Source organism: Oncorhynchus kisutch, linkage group LG17 (assembly GCF_002021735.2).
Source record: "Oncorhynchus kisutch isolate 150728-3 linkage group LG17, Okis_V2, whole genome shotgun sequence".
NCBI classification, from domain to species: domain Eukaryota; kingdom Metazoa; phylum Chordata; class Actinopteri; order Salmoniformes; family Salmonidae; genus Oncorhynchus; species Oncorhynchus kisutch.
This window is the reverse complement of record NC_034190.2, coordinates 68,077,899-68,095,689: the sequence shown is the minus strand read 5'-3', so window position 1 is coordinate 68,095,689 and position 17,791 is coordinate 68,077,899. Positions and strand designations below refer to the sequence as shown.

Below are 17,791 nucleotides of genomic sequence, written 5' to 3'. Positions count from 1 at the left end.
GCACAAACAGATCTGGAATCAAGCTAGCAAGACAGCACAAACAGATCTGGGACCAGGCCAGCAGTTACCTACCGTGTCACTTTGAACACCCTGAGCAGGCGGACACAGCGCAGCACAGAGATGCCGATGGGAGGGATGATCTGCAACTCAACCAGGACCGTCTCCAGGATGCCACCACACACCACAAAGCAGTCGAAGCGGTTAAACAGAGCCAAGAAGTGGATCTGGAAACCGAAACTGTACATCTTCAACAGCATCTCCAGCGTGAACAACATCAAGAGGATCTTATTGGCCCGCTCTGAAGGAAAGACAGAGAAAATGAAGGTTATTTATTTATGTATTTATTTACTGTTCCTGATGTCACCATTTCAACCTGCTGAATTAGAGAAAATGACCCAGAGAAAAAGAGAGAGGGGAGGACGTAGAAATAAATAGAAAATAACAGATACAAGTAGGTGAGGACAGAAAGTAGAACAGACAGATGTAGAGAAGAGAGTGGATCCTGACCCTGCATCTCGGTGAGCCACTTGGGCTGGCCATAGTGTTCAGAGGCGCTGGCTGCAGTGTTGAGAAACACCAGAAGAAGCACCAGCCAATAGAAGTTCTGGGATTTGACTGCTACACGACAGTTTTTCCGAAAGGCATGGTTCAGTTGGCATAGCTGGTCACTGAGTGAAGAGAGAATCAGTAGACACGTTATATGAGGAGCGGAAGGGTCAGAAACAGGCTTTGTCAAAAGTCTGTAGTGTAGTGTACACTTTGTCTTAAAGTGAAAATAAAACCTTGTGTATATTCTTAGAGCTTATCCTGCTCCACTTACCAGAAACTGTTGGCCATCATTTTAGCCCTACAAAAAAGGAGGAAGAACCATTAAAATATCACCATTGATAACAATGACAAACGAACAAAGAATTCACATTTGTTTATTTCCTTACATTAGAGATGCGCAGCAGCCATTGTCGTCATCTAAATATGCTCCAAATTCAGAGTCTGAATCCGATTCTGTTGAACACAGATCCATAGATTTGATTTTCTGTTGTTGTTTTTATTAGAACCTTCATTAGTCTTACTGGGGTCTGACACATAATGAAAAACAACAGGCAAAACACTTGAACATGAACATGTGTGTAGGCATCGATCAGTTAAACATACAGTGCATTGGGAAAGTATTTTGACACCTTCACATTTTCCACATTTTGTTACCTTTACAGCCTTACAGCCTCAAAATGATTATATCTTTTAAATCTCATCAATCTACACACAAAACACTATAATGAGAAAGAGAAAAGTTTTCTTTTTGCAAGTTAATTTAAAAAAAAAAACAGAAATAACTATTTATTTATTTGATTTATTTCACCTTTATTTAACCAGGTAGGCAAGTTGAGAACAAGTTCTCATTTACAATTGCGACCTGGCCAAGATAAAGCAAAGCAGTTCGACACATACAACGACACAGAATACTTATGTAAATGTTATATTTCAGTTTTTATAAAATAAAAAAGTAAAGTGGTCTGAATACTTTCCAAATGCACTGTACATGTCAATACATACACACAAAAAGTAGGTCACACAAGGGAAAGGCATTGTGCCTTTCAGGTGTTGCTTTATTCTTTATGCTTTATTCTTAAAAAATAAAAAATTTGGTTCTCTTGCGCTATATGAGATGGAAGGGAGTTCCATCCAATCATGGCTCTATATAGTACTGTACATTTCCTTGAATTTGTTCTGGACCTGGGGACTGTGAAAATACCACTGGAGGCATGTCTGGTAGGGTAAGTGTGTGTGTCAATCATGTGTGTAAGTTGACTATGCAAACAATTTGGAATTAATGTTTGTTATTAAAAAAAGCAGTCAGTCTTTCCTCAACTCTTTGCCAAGAGGGACTGGCATGCATAATATTGATATTAGCCCTCTGATTGTAATGAAGAGCAAAATGTGAAGCTTTGTTCAGGGCCAGCTGCAACTCAATTGGGTCCTTCTTTGCAGCAATTGACCATATGACTGGACAATAATCAAAATAAGATCTAACTAGAGCCTGCAGGAGTTGCTTTGTGGAGTGTGGTGTCAAAAAGCAGAGTATCTCTTTATCACAGACAGTTCTCTCCCCATCTTTACAACCACTGAATCAATATTTTTTGACCATGACAGTTTACAATCTAAGGTAACACCAAGTAATTTAGTCTCCTCAACTTGCTTAACAGCCACACCATTCATCATCACTGATTCAGCTTAGGGAATGATTTGAGCCAAATACAAAGCTCTTAGTTTTAGAGATGTTCAGGACCAGTTTATTACTGGCCACCCATTCTAAAACTGACTGCAACTCTTTGTTTATGGTTGTAGTGAATTCACTAGCAGTGGTTGCTGACGCATATAGAGTTGAATTATCAGCATGCATGGACACACAGGCTTTATTTAATGCCAGTGGCAGGTCATTGGTAAAAATAGAAAAAAGGTAGAGGGCCAAGAGAGCTGCCCTGTAGTACACCCCACTTTACATGTTTAACATTCGAGAAGCTTCCATTACAGGAACCCCTCTGTGTTCTATTACATAGATAGCTCTGAATCCACAATATGGCAGGTTGAAAAGCCATAACACATACATTTTTTCAACATGAGGTTATGGTCAATAATATCAAAGCACACTGAAATTTAACAGTAAAGCTCCCACAACCTTCCTATTATCAATTTCTTTCAACCAATCATCTGTAATTTGTGTCAGTGCAGTACATGTTGAGTGCTCTTCTCTACAAGCATGCTGGAAGTCTGTAGTTAATTTGTTTACAGAGAAATAGCATTGCATTTGGTCAAACACAATTTTGGTCCAATAGTTTGCTAAGAGCTTGCAGCAAGCTGATAGCGGAATGACTTTGGCTTCCCTCCAGGCCTGAGGACAAACACTTTCCTCTAGGCACAGATTAATGATATGACAGATAGGAGTGGCTACAGCAGAGGGAACACCCCCCTATCCACATCGATGGAACAGTAGTGGAGAGGGTAGTAAGTTTTAAGTTCCTCGGCATACACATCCCAGACAAACTGAATTGGTCCACTCACACAGACAGCATCGTGAAGAAGGCGCAGCAGCGCCTCTTCAACCTCAGGAGGCTGAAGAAATTCGGCACCAAAAGCACTCACAAACTTCTACAGATGCACAATCGAGAGCATCCTGGCGGGCTGTATCACTGCCTGGTACGGCAACTGCTCCGCCCACAACCGTAAGGCTCTCCAGAGGGTAGTGAGGTCTGCACAACGCATCATCGGGGGCAAACTACCTGCCCTCCAGGACACCTACACCACCCGATGTTACAGGAAGGCCATAAAGATCATCAAGGACAACAACCACCCGAGCCACTGCCTGTTCACCCCGCTATCATCCAGAAGGCGAGGTCAGTACAGGTGCATCAAAGCTGGGACCGAGAGACTGAAAAACAGGTTCTATCTCAAGGCAATCAGACTGTTAAACAGCCACCACTAACATTGAGTGGCTGCTGCCAACACACTGACTCAACTCCAGCCACTTTAATAATGGGAATTGATGGGAAATGATGTAAAATATTTCACTAGCCACTTTAAACAATGCTACCTAATATAATGTTTACATACCCTACATTATTCATCTCATATGTATACATATATACTGTACTTTATATCATCTACTGCATCCTTATGTAATACATGTATCACTAGCCACTTTAACTATGCCACTTTGTTTACATACTCATCTCATATGTATATACTGTACTACTGTACTACATATGTATATACCATCTACTGTATCTTGCCTATGCTGCTCTGTACCATCACTCATTCATATATCTTTATGTACATATTCTTTATCCCCTTACACTGTGTATAAGACAGTAGGTTTTTTTGGGAATTGTTAGTTAGATTACTTGTTGGTTATTACTGCATTGTCGGAACTAGAAGCACAAGCATTTCGCTACACTCGCATTAACATCTGCTAACCATGTGTATGTGACAAATAACATTTGATTTGATTTAATTTTTATAGTCAGCTACCATCCTCATTAGCTTTCCATCTAAGATTACAGAGAGTCAATTAGTACAAATACACAGACAGTAACAGTGAGAAGAGGGTGACAGGTTATCATACCTCCGTCCTCGCTGTGTTTATACCAGCCAAACTTCTTCATCATTTTCTTCTTGGCAACAGCAGCACCTTATTAGGAGACACAAAGGTTGAATATATAGGTGTGAGGCTATGTTTGTGTGTGGGTACAGTTATATGTATGTGTGTGTGTCTCTCGCTTAGGCAGTCAGTTAACCATACGTTTGTTTCCTTCCTCATCCACATCCTCGGCCTCGATGAGCCAGTCCATGTAACCACACATATCCTCCTCCATCTGCTTCTTATTCTGGGCGTCCTGCAGCTCTCCACGTGCCACAGCCTTCTCTCTTTCCTTGGAGAACTCTCTGCACACACAGACATGCACACACACATTATACAACCTACACTCGGACAAGGCCTTCACACACAAATCTAAAACAAGACAAACATATACACACACTTCAACTCACTCACCCGCTCAACACTCCCAATACAAGGTTGAGTACAAAAAACGAGCCAAAGATGACCAGAGAGACAAAGTAGACCCAGGGCATCTCAAAGCCAATTGCATCATTCATCTGCAGGAATATATATGAGAGAGAGAGAGAGAGAGAATCATTAATCAGACACTGCCCACTGGGCACAGATGTCAATTCAAGCAGTGTGCCATGTGGGTGTGTTCCATATGAAGATAGAGAATTTGATCAGAGGAGTACAGATGTCGGATCTTAATTTGAGCCAGTTTGCTGCAGCGGGAAAATAATCCTGCAGCAACAGGAAAAGTTAATTATTATGTGGATTAGAATATGTTTTGTAGGGATTGATACATTTTTCGTAAGGGAAGACCACAATGCCCACAGCTTTCTGGTCAAAAGTAACGCACTATAGGGAATAGGGTACCATTTATGATGAAGCCAAGAACATTTAAAAAAAGAGTCTGATGTTACCCAGTAGAGAACATCGGTCCAGCCCTCCATGGTGATACACTGGAACACAGTCAACATGGCAAAAAATATGTTGTCGAAGTTGGTGATCCCACCGTTAGGCCCCTCCCACGGTCCTCTGCACTCTGTCCCGTTGCCCACACATTCCCTCCCATTTCCAGCAAATGCACACGGTGTGGGGTCATCATCCACATTCAGTTCTGGGAGAGAGGACAACATGGGGAGGTCAATCTTCATGACAAATGTATTTGTCTTCGTAAAAAGACTAAATCCAGGCTTCCAAAGCATTAATTGATAACAAACTTCTACAGTATGTAAATAACTTGTTTTCCCCCTGTCTGTGTACAATGACTGCATGTACAATGACAGTAACATTGTTATATAGTGTTTGGATGTGTATGTACAGTATTGAGCAGTGTATATGTATATAAGTATAATTGTATTATTATTATTATGTTGTAAAAGTGGAGTCTGTACCTGTGCCCACGTAGAAACAGGTTTTGTGCATCCTGCCGAGGAAGAGCTCCAGGCCGATGATGGCATAGATGATGATGACAAACATGACCAGCAGACCAATGTGCAGCAGGGGAACCATGGCTTTCATGATGGAGTTCAAGACAATCTGGAGACCTGGACACGCACGCGCGCGTGCGTGCGCACACACACACACACACACACACACACACACACACACACACACACACACACACACACACACACACCACACACACACACACACACACACACACACACACACACACACACACACCAGAGAGGTGTTTTACTGAAACACACACACATACACACACAAACACAGCAGAGAGGGGTTTTACTGAAACACACACACAAACTTACTGGGCACTCCAGACACCAGCCTAAGGGGTCGCAGCACCCTAAAGGCTCTAAGAGCTTTGACATCCAGTCCTCCTGGTTTGCCTGCTGCATGGTGGGAATCTCCAGGCTTGTGGTCAGCCGTCCCCTCAGCAACCACACTGAACAACCTACAACAACAGCCACACAACAACCAGTCAGCACACAACAATACAGCAAAAACACCATAAATAGAAAGTAGTGGAATGGAGACATGAGCTAGCATACCCGACGACGACGATGACAAAATCAAGCAAATTCCAGCCACTGCGGATGTAGGCGCTGGGGTGCATAACCAAGCCATAGGCCAGGATCTTAGTGAAGGTCTCAATGGTAAAGATAACTAGGAAGATGTACTCAACTTGTTCCTGCACTCACAGAGAGGAAGAAGATGGCATGGTCAAATACACATACTTCTTAATTTGTCTGTATACTGTAATCAGTCAAAAGCAAAGACAGATGTTGGGAAAATTAGGTAAAGACATTTTACAAGATGTCTGTGGAAGTTCATTATGCAGGGTGAATATGCAACTAATATCTAATGATAATATTATATGTAGGGATGTATTGTTTTAATGTTGATATACACTACCGGTCAAAGGTTTTAAAACACCTTCTCATTCAAGGGATTTTCTTTATTTGTAATATTTTCTACATTGTATAATAAAAGTGAAGACATCAAAACTATTAAATAACACAAATAGAATCATGTAGTAACCCAAAAAGTCTTAAACATATTCTTCAAATAGCCACCCTTTGCCTTGATGACAGCTTTTTACACTCTTGGCATTCTCTCAACTAGCTTCACCTAGAATGCTTTTCCAACAGTTTTGAAGGAGTTCCCACATATGCTGTGTACTCATTGGCTGCTTTTTCTTCACTCTGCGGTCAGACTCATGCCAAACCATCTCAATTTGGTTGAGGTCGGGTGATTGTGGAGACCAGGTCATCTGATGCAGCACTCCATCACTCTCCTTCTTTGTAAAATAGCCCTTACACGGCCTGGAGGTGTGTAGCGGCATTGTCCTGTTGAAAAACAAAATGATAGTCCCACTAAGCCCAAAGCAGATGGGATGGCGTATCGTTGCATAATGCTGTGTTAGCCATGCTGGTTAAGTGTGCCTTGAATTGTAAATACATCACAGACAGTGTCACTAGCAAAGCACCCCCACACCATAACACCTCCTCCTCCATGCTTTATAGTGGGAAATACACATTCAGAGGTCATGCAGAGGTCATCCGTTCATCCACTCCGCGTCTCACGAAGACATGGCGGTTGGAACCAAAAATCTCTAATTTGGACTCCAGACCAAAGGACATATTTCCACTGGTCTAATGTCCATTGCTTGTGTTTCTTGGCCCAAGCAAGTCTCTTCTTATTATTGTTGTCCTTTAGTGGTGGTTTCTTCTGAACAGTTGATGTTGAAATGTGTCTGTTACTTGAAGTCTGAAGCATTTATTTGGGCTGCAATTTCTGAGGCTGGTAACTCTAATGAATTTATCCTCTGCAGCATGTAACTCTGGGTCTTCCATTCCTGTGGTGGTCCTCATAGGAGCCAGTTTCTTTATAGAGCTTGATGGTTTTTGCGACTGCACTTGAAGAAACTTTCAAAGTTCTTAAACATTTCCGGATTGACTGACCTTCATGTCTTTAAGTAATGATGGATTGTCATTTCTCTTTGCTTCTTTCAGCTGTTCTTGCCATAATATGGACTTTGTCTTTTACCAAATAGGGCTGTCTTCTGTATACCCCCCTTACCTTGTCACAACACAACTGATTGGCTCAAAATTCCATAAGAAGGAATAAAAATTCCACAAATGAACTTTTATCAAGACACACCTGTTAATTGAAATGCATTCCAGGTCTCATGATGCTGGTTCAGAGATTGCCAAAAGTGTGCAAAGCTGTCATCAAGGTAAAGGGTGGCTACTTCGAAGAATCAAAATATATTTTGATTTGTTTAACACTTTTGTGGTTACTACATTATTCCATATGTGTTATTTCATCGTTTTGATTCTACAATGTAGAAAATAGTCTAAATTAAAGACAAACTTGAATGAGAAGGTGTTCTAAAACTATAGACCGGCAGTGTATCTACTACATGTGGGGCGGAAGGCAGGCACCGTCACGTTGACGGCATATATAGGTCAAAATTTGTGCACAGGAGTTAGGAGCCATAATAAGCCTGTCACTAGAGTGCTAGTCAGTAACCCTGGGCCAAATGCATCCTTATGCTGCTCATCTCTGGCACCACAGTCACTGGGCTTCTATGTCAGGCTGGAATAGAAAGGCAGCCAAAACCTGGCCATATCATCCTGGTCAAACAAGGTGATGTGACAGATTAGAAGGATAAGCTATAGTAGTATAATGAATACATGAAGACATAGTGTATCACTGTAGCAGAGAGGGGTGGGGGAGGATTATGGGGAAGCGTCAGACTTCAGCCTCTGTTTCCTCCCCACAAATTCTAATCCAATAAAGGGATCTACTCCAAGATCTATAAAGGGATTTAAGGAGAGTACTATCCAACCACTGTCCTGCCCCACAGGCAAGCAGATGGACTACACTGACCCAGAATGATGATCTGCAAGGTTGTGTTCAGCGCCATGGCATAGATTTGACATATACAGTGATGAAGACAGCTTGTCTGTCGAAACGATGGACATAAATATTTTTTGCATCTGAGCTCCTAGAGTGTGTGGCTCTCCTTTATTTTTGTAAGTGTTCCACTCAGCTAGCCATCACCTCGCCTAAATAGGTGTGCATTTCTTTCACCTCTAGATAGATTTTACAAGTGTCTGGAACTCTATTGGTGGGATGAGAAGCCATTCTTTCTCGAGAAATTCCGTAATTTGGTGTTTTGTTGATGGTGGTGGCAACGCTGTCTCAGGCGCCGCTCCAGAATCTCCCTAAGTGTTCAATTGGGTTGAGATCTGGTGACTGAGACGGCCATGGCATATGGTTTACATCCTTTTCATGCTAATCTAACCACTCAGTGACCACTCATGCCCTGTGGTGGGGCATAACCATGGTAGCCAAAATAATGGCAAAAATAATGGCCTGCCCAGCATATTTATACATGACCCTAAGCATGATGGGTTGTGTGGAAACACCTGCGTTCAATATACAGTTGAAGTCGGAAGTTTACATACACTTAGGTTGGAGTCATTAAAACTAGTTTTTCAACCACTCCACAAATTTCTTGTTAACAAACTATAGTTTTGGCAAGTCGGTTAGGACAGCTGCTTTGTGCATGACACAAGAAATTGTTCCAACAATTGTTTACAGACAGATTATTTCATTTATAATTCACTGTATCACAATTCCAGTGGGTCAGAAGTTTACATACACTAAGTTGACTGTGCCTTTAAACAGCTTGGAAAATTCCAATAGAAGCATCTGATAGGCTAATTGACATCATTTGAGTCAATTGGAGGTGTACCTGTGGATTTATAACAATGCCTACATTCAAACTCAGTGCCTCTTTGCTTGACATCATGGGAAAATCAAAAGAAATCAGCCAAGACCTCAAAAAATTGTAGACCTCCACAAGTATGGTTCATCCTTGGGAGCAATTTCCAAACGCCTGAAGGTACCACGTTCATCTGTACAAACAATAGTACACAAGTATAAACACCATGGGACCACGCAGCCGTCATACCGCTCAGGAAGGAGACGCGTTCTGTCTCCTAGACATGAACGTACTTTGGTGCGTAAAGTGCAAATCAATCCCAGAACAACAGCAAAGGACCTTGTGAAGATGCTGGAGGAAACAGGTACAAAAGTATCTATATCCACAGTAAAATGAGTCCCTATATCAATATAACCTGATAGGCCGCTCAGCAAGGAAGAAGCCACTGCCCCAAAACCGCCATTAAAAAAGCCAGACTACGGTTTGCAACTGCACATGGGGACAAAGATCGTACTTTTTGGAGAAATGTCCTCTGGTCTGAAGAAACAAAAATAGAACTGTTAGGTCATAATGACCTTCGTTATGTTTGAAGGAAAAAGGGGGAGAATTGCAAGCCGAAGAACACCATCTCATGCGTGAAGCATGGGGGTGGCAGCATCTTGTTGTGGGGGTTCTTTGCTGCAGGAGGGACTGGGGCACTTCACAAAATAGATGGCATCACGAGGGAGGAAAAATATGTGGATATATTGAAGCAACATCTCAAGACATCAGTCAGGAAGTTAAAGCTTGGTCGCAAATGGGTCTTCCAAATGAACAATGACCCCAAGCACACTTCCAAAGAGGTGGCAAAATGGCTTAAGGACAACAAAGTCAAGGTATTGGAGTGGCCATCACAAAGCCCTGACCTCAATCCTATAGAAAATGTGTGGGAAGAACTGAAAAAGTGTGTGCGAGCAAGGAGGCCTACTACCCTGACTCAGTTACACCAGCTCTGTCAGGAGGAACGGGCCAAAATTCACCCAACTTATTTTGTGAAGCTTGTGGAAGGCTACCCGCAACATTTGACCCAAGTTAAACATTTTAAAGGCAATGCTACCAAATACTAATTGAGTGTATGTAAACTTCTGACCCACTGGGAATGTGATGAAAGAAATAAAAGCTGAAATAAATAATTCTCTCTACTATTATTCTGACATTTCACATTCTTAAAATAAAGTGGTGATGCTAACTGACCCAACACAAGGAATTCTTACTAGGATTAAATGTCTTCCCCGCCCGTGAATTGTCTTCCCCGCCCGTTTCGATAAATAGCTGAGAGATGGGGCTGGGGAAATGTAACCGCTCTCAAATTCAGAGACAGAGCTATGGATGCATGTGTAACTGGTGTGAAATGGCTATCCAGTTAGACGGTGCACGTTTGTAGTGTTTCAGTCGGTGACGTCACTCGCTCTGAGACCTTGAAGTAGTTGTTTCCCTTGCTCTGCAAGTGCTGCGGTTATTATGCTTCTTGGGTGACCTTTGACAATGTGTCTCTGGTTCGAGCAAGGAAATGGACGGAAGCAATACTGTTACATTAGTGCTGTGACCCGGATCACTCAGTTGGGCTCTGCCCAGCTGCTGAGGTTTCTGTGGAGAAGGAGGAGGTCAAAGGGGGTTGAGTGTAACTGGTGTGAAATGGCTTGCTAGTTAGCAATGCGCGCTAGTAGCGTTTCAATCAGTGACGTCACTCGCTCTGAGACCTTGCAGCAGCTGTGGCTTTTGTGGAGTCATAGGTAATTATGCTTATTGGGTGACTGTTGTTGATGTCTTCAGAGGGTCCCTGGTTCAAGCCCAGGTTGGGGCAAGGAGAGGGACGGAAGCAATACTGTTACACAAGGACTGACCATCCATGATATCAGTATTATAGTTTTAACCATGTTTTGAGGCTATAAAGTATTTTACTTTTATTTTGTTTACAAACAATGGATTAAAACAAGCTGATATTTTGGGTTCTGATGGGGTATGACAGTTGAACTAAGTTCATGTGGCATTTATAAGTTATATTGTTCAGGAATCAATGGGTACATAGCATACATTTATAAGACAATACATGGATGTAGAAACTGCAGATTGTTGGATTTTCCCTAGACTTTTATACCACATCCCACTTCATAAAATACCTCCAGGCTTTCCTGAAGTTGTTCAAATACTTTTAGCATTTGCTTGTGCCTGCCTAGAGTCCCAGATGGGTTTTGCACTTTTAGGAGTATTCCACTGATTCAATTGTGCCAAGTAAGCTCAGCTAAATGAGCTATTTCAAATACAGTATATCTATTTGAATCCAGGTTTGGCCATTATATAGCACTCCCAATGAGCCAGCCTCTATGATCTCCCTGACTGAAACCTCAGCCTCTATATCAGCCGCCTTGCACCAACTCACCAGGTTGTGGTTGGTGGAATTGGAGTCCTCCTCTGGGAAGGGTTTAGATACACCGAGGGCCACACAGTTGGCAAAGATAGCAAGTAGAATGAAAATATCAAAAGGTCTGCAGAACCACAGTTAAGGGTAAATACTACACAACACAGTGAATGCATGATTGACTTACAGTTTTTCTCAATTGCGTACAAGCAATATTTGGATCTGCGTTTAAACGTATCTATTGCAGAACAGCAATGATCAAATGCTCAAAATACATTTACAAAACATCTGATAATTTCCTTCCCTTTGTACCTGATGTGAATATCTTAGACTACCGTTTGAAAAACGTTAAATACAAATGTCAACAGTAAATACAAAATTCACTGTTAGGTGTTTTGTTCACAGACATTGTCTTCATTAGAAGAGAAATGTGTGCAATTGTTATCCGGCTATCAGTAAATACTACTGCACAAAATTCCAAATCACCCCATCAAGGTCATTCCATGAACTGTACAATGTAGGGGAAGATCTAGGCAATGGGGACTGTCTAATTTGTATGATTTTGAACAATATTGTTGACATGCAGAAAATGAATGAGATTACTTTCTAAGTATCTCTGGGTCATCATCTCTAACATTGTGACCTTCTATTATAGAGGTTTGCTTTGGTGTGGACTGAGGCCTCCACATTCATATCAGTTGTGTTACTCCATTGTATTCACCTTTCCTTATTTATGTTGTGGATTGTGTTTCTGTGTGCCGATGTAAAGTCTACAAAACTGTGAGCAAACCAGCCTATGTATTGAACACATGGAATTGAATTGTGATAATATCAATGAATGAATTCTGCACACAATGTGCTTATTTTTTATTGATTTGATGTGTATGAAATTGTTTGGTGAAATATGGATAATAGAAGATGAATTGCCCATAATTCTGCACCTTTGGATAGTTGTACTTCCAATTTTGATCACCGTGATTTGGTGACTGCAAAGAAGATGTATTGTTCCCTTTCAGCCTGTCGCTCAGTATAACATACTATGGGGAGTTAATGACCAATCATATCCACCTAAAGAAAACTGAAATCACACCACACGGGCCAATGGACGCTGAGTCCACCCTCGTAAGCCTCGCCTTTCTGGCTATAATACCGGGACTTGCATTCATTTTCTCAATTCTTGCTCTTCAGCTTGCCTGAAGGAATAACGTGTCACGCAATTTACAAACACAAATACTACGATATTTGGCTCCGACTAAGGTGTCTGTTATTGTGGAGAGAGTACTTGTCCCACTAGATGTTGTGAGTTTTGGGTCTTGGTATCGATTTTTGTGCTTGCTAAAAACCCACTACTTTCTGCTCTGCTTGTGTAGCCATTGCTTCCTTGCTTGAGTAAGATGGCCAGTGGTAAGTGTAAGTTCAAAAAGTTAAAGTTTTAACCTAAAAAGTACTCTAGGGCATGTGGTTTCACAACATAGCTTCACTAGGGTAGGGGGCAGCATTCTGAGTTTTGGATGAAAAGTGTGCCCAAATTAAACTGCCTGCTACTCAGGCCCAGAAGCTAGGATATATGCATATAATTAGTAGATCTGGATAGAAAACACTAACGTTTCCAAAACGTTAAAATAAAATCTGTGAGTATAACAGAACTGATATCGCAGGCGAAAACCTAAGGAAAATCCAACCAGGAAGTACTCTTATTTTGAAAGGCTGTTTTTCCACTGAAAGCCTATCCACCATACAAAGACGTAGGACCCAGTTCACAATATCTATGGCTTCCTCTACATGTGTCCAGTCTTTAGGCATTGTTTCAGGCTTTTACTCTGAAAAATGAGGGAGATACAGCACTTTCAATGAGAGGCCAGTGGAAATTTCCAGCCATGAGTCCTGCACGTGATCGGGAACGCGCCTTTCAGTTTCTCCTTTTCTATTGACGAAGCTTTTGTCAGGTTGAAATATTATTTATGACAAAAACATAGTTATTTATGATTTTAAACATCGTTTGACATGTTTCTACTAACTTTTATTGTACTTTATTGACTTTTCGTCTTGATGTTGAGAGCGCACATTGTGCCTTTGGATTTCTGAACTAAACGCACCAACAAAACGGAGGTTTTTTGACATAAAGAGGGACATTATCGAACAAAACAAACATTTATTGTCTAACATGGAGAGCTGGGAGTGCCACCAGATGAAGATCATCAAAGGTAAGTGATTCATTTTAACGCTATTTCTGACTTTTGTGACACCTCTCCTTGGTTGGAAAATGGCTGTATTGTTTTTGTGGCTAGGCGCTGACCTAACATAATTGCGTCGTGTGCTTTCGCCGTAAAGCCTTTTTGAAATCTGACACAGCGGTTGCATTAAGGAGAAGTTTATCTTTAAATGTATGTTAAACACTTGTATCTTTCATCAATGTTTATGATGAGTATTTCTGTAATTTGATGTGGCTCTCTGCATTTTCACCGGATGTTTGTTTGAGACAATGATTACTGTACATAAGGCGCCAATTTCAACTGAGGTTTTTGGACATAAAGATTAACCTTATCGAACAAAACACACATTTATTGTGTAACATAAAGTACTGTGAGTGCCATCTGATGAAGACCATTAAAGGTTAGGGATTCATTTAATTGCTATTTCTGACTTTTGTGAGCCCTCTCCTTGGCTGGAAAATGGCTGTATGGTTTTCTGTGACTAGGCGCTGACCTAACATAATCGCATGGTGTGCTTTCTCCGTAAAGCGTTTTTGAAATTGGACACTGTGGTTGGATTTACAAGAAGTTTATCTTTAAAATGGTGCATAATACTTGAATGTTTGAGGACTTTTAATTATGGGGATTTCTGTTGTTTTGAATTTGGCGCCTTGCAATTTCACTGGCTGTTGTCACTTGTACCAGAGAGGTTAAATTAAACAATACTCACAAGTGCTGTCCTGTTTGTCTGGTTTGGAAACACCCTCAGGAGGCTTTGGATCGGACCAGTTCATGTGACCATTGTCTCCGGCTGGGTTCAACTTCCCTTGGGTGTCAGGGCTGACTTTGTGAGAAAGATTGTGTCTGCTGGTGAAGGGTCTTCCGGTGAAGCGACCTCGGGAATGGGGTTGTCTGAGGCCAGGAGAGAGCAACAACGGTGGTTGGAGTTGACAGGGGTGTCATCCCAGCCAAGTGAGGCTCATTCCTGTTTCTCTGGAAGTGTTCAGAGTCCAGATTCCAGGGATATACTGTCCCTGGTTGGCTCTGGAGGGTTTTCAGAGTATAAATCGGATGACATCAGTCCGGGGCAGCTTAAAGCCCCGGCTTTGGATTCGCCGGGTGAGAGTGAACCATTGGTGTCATAGATCACCTGGGGGCGGCTTCGAGTTCAGTTAATGACCGTCTGGTTGCTTCTGAACAGCGGGAAATGCCTTGGCACAGACGCCATGCTGGGTCGAAGGAGAGTGGGGTCAATGCTGATTCTTACACAGTGCGGGGGAAGGAGCAGACCCCGCGACCTTTGCTGGAAGCCGGGGAAGGGGCCCTGTTCTCGGGGCCCTCCTCCCCAAGCATTTACTGTGGCAACAGTGCTCTCAAGTGGCTTAGTCAATGGGAGCAAGTTACTGGTTGCTGAAGTCCCCGAACCCAGTGTGGGCCCGGGTATCAGAACAGCGGTTTCACAAAAGTACAGTGTTTTTACCCAAGGTTCCTCTGTGTTCAAGCGTATCGAGAGTGCGGTATCATCCAGGTGTGGGCATAAAACACAGTTCATAAAACACATTCAGACACACAGTTGTCAAGAGTGGTGGACATGAAAAGAAGCATGACAAAAAATGTATCATCCCAGTCCTCAGAGTGGTGCTCTACCCGTTCAGGAGTTCATTTATGGGAGACTGGCAGCGTGCTCTGTCCAGTGGTGGGAATGCGTAATTTCACTATGGGTGATGAGGACGGTGACAAGGGGGTACGGTCTGCAGTTGGCTGTGCGTCCTCCTCCTTTTCGTGGCATCATCAATGTTCCCCGAGGTCCTAGCGCCTGTCTTGAGAGGGATTTCCTCTCTCTTTCAAAAGCAGGCTATTTGGGTGGTCCCCGTGTTACAAGTACAGAGCGGTTGGTACAGTCCATCCTGGACTTGCGTGTTTTAAACAAGCACCTCAAGGCTTGCAAGTTTAAAATGCTCACACTTTGCCGGCTATATTGGTTCACGTCCATAGATCTGAAGATGCGTATTTTCATGTGGTTTGTGGCGCAACGAGAGGTGAGAGGTGTTACTACAAACCTGGGTTTGTTCCCAGGCTGTGTCACAGCCGGCCGCAACCAGGAGACCCATGAGGCCCAGTGTCGTCCGGATTAGGGGAGGGTTTGGCCGGCCCCCATATCCTTGTCCAATTGCGCTCTAAAGACTACTTCTGGCGGGCTGACTTCAGTTGCCAGCTGTACGGTGTTTCTGGATTAAGCAAGTGTGTCAAGAAGCAGTATGGCTTGGTGGGGTCGTGTTTTGGAGGACGCATGGCCCTCGACCTTCCACTCTCACGAGTCCGTACGGGAGTTGCAGGGATGGGACAAGACTGTACCTACCAAATGGTGGAGAAAATGTACAAAATAATAAAACATTTCTCCCCATTGTCCCACACATTTCATATGGTGGTGAAGGTGGCTTTAGCACGGGTGTGGTGCCAGGGGATCAGAGTATTGGCCTATCTGGACTTTTGGCTGATCGTAGTGGAGTCGAGGGAACAGGTGAAGCGCCACACTGCTTTCACATCGCAAGAAAGTTGTTTGGACTCTGAATCTGAATCATGCATTTATGTCCCAACAGATGAGGGTCGCATTCCAAGTCTGTCTGGCACAGTTCTTCTATGATCGCTGTGGTGCCTCTGGGACATCTGTTGAGGTGTCCGTTTCAACGCTGGGTGATTGCTACATGTATCTTGCCACTGACATTGGTTGCTCAAGGTGTCCCCATGGTGTCCCACAGGGTGATCACAATAGACGTATCCTTACTGGGATGGGGAACGCTGTGTGTGGGCTACTCAGAAAGAGGTATTTGGTCAACAGTGGAGGGGGGGGGGGGGGGGGCGATGGCGTAGATCGGCAGGGCCGGCGTAGATCTTTACGCATCGCAAGAAAATGTGCATTGTCGTCTGTTCTTCTCAATGAGGAATCTGGGCGCTCCGTAGGGAACGGATGCTTTGGCCAAGACCACCCTTGCTCTGGGGTTTGTCCGCCTGTTGGGCTGGGACCCGTGGAGGGTTCCATGTAGTCGGGATCAATTATCCCAGGCGGACGAGTTTGGCACCCACGACAGCAGATATGGGATCTGGGGCCTCCCGAGTGATGCAGTGGTGTAAGGCACTGCATTGCCGTCTGGTTTCAAGTCTAGGCTCTGACGCAGCCGGCCGCAACCGGGAGACCCATGGGGTGGCGCACAATTGGTCCAGCATCGTCCGGGTTAGGGGAGAGTTTAGCTGGCAGGGATGTCCTTGTCCCATCGCACACTAGCGACTCCTATGGTGGGCCAGGTGCAGTGCACGCTGACATGGTCGCCAGGTGTAGTGTTTCTTCTGACACATTGGTGTGGTTGGCTTCCTGGTTAAGTGGGCATTGTGTCAAGAAGCAGTGCGGCTTGGTTGGGTTGTGTTTCGGAGGACGCACGGCTCTTGACCTTCGCCTATCCCGAGTCCATACGGGAGTTGCAGCGATGAAACAAGACTGTAACTACCAATTGAATACCATGATAACGTAAAAATATATATATATATAAATAAAAGATATGGGATCTGGGGGTTTGGCCGCTGAAAGGTTTATTTTTATGGCTAGGGGTTTACCCTCGAACATGATTACTACTATACAGTCGGCGCCTCTACAAAAGGGTTGTAAACATATAAGTGGTGTGCTTTGAGGGTAGGTGTCAGGTTAAAGGAGTTTCTCCTTTTCAGGTTTCTTTGGTGGAGATTTTCATGTTCTTGTAAGAGCGTTTTGAGCAGGGCCTTTCATTTCCCACATTGAAGGTTTATATGGCAGCCATCTCGGCGTGTCATGTAGGGATTGACTGCTCTACCCCGGGGTTTCATCTGGTGGTGCGGTTCCTGAAAGGCATGCGTTGGCCCAGACCGGTGCC

The 17,791-nt window shown here is 43.2% G+C and overlaps 1 pseudogene; it reads right to left on the bottom strand.

The window, feature by feature from the left end:
- LOC109907033 (voltage-dependent L-type calcium channel subunit alpha-1D-like) overlaps window positions 1-17,791 on the bottom strand; it is a 47,578-nt pseudogene that overhangs the window by 17,276 nt on the left and 12,511 nt on the right.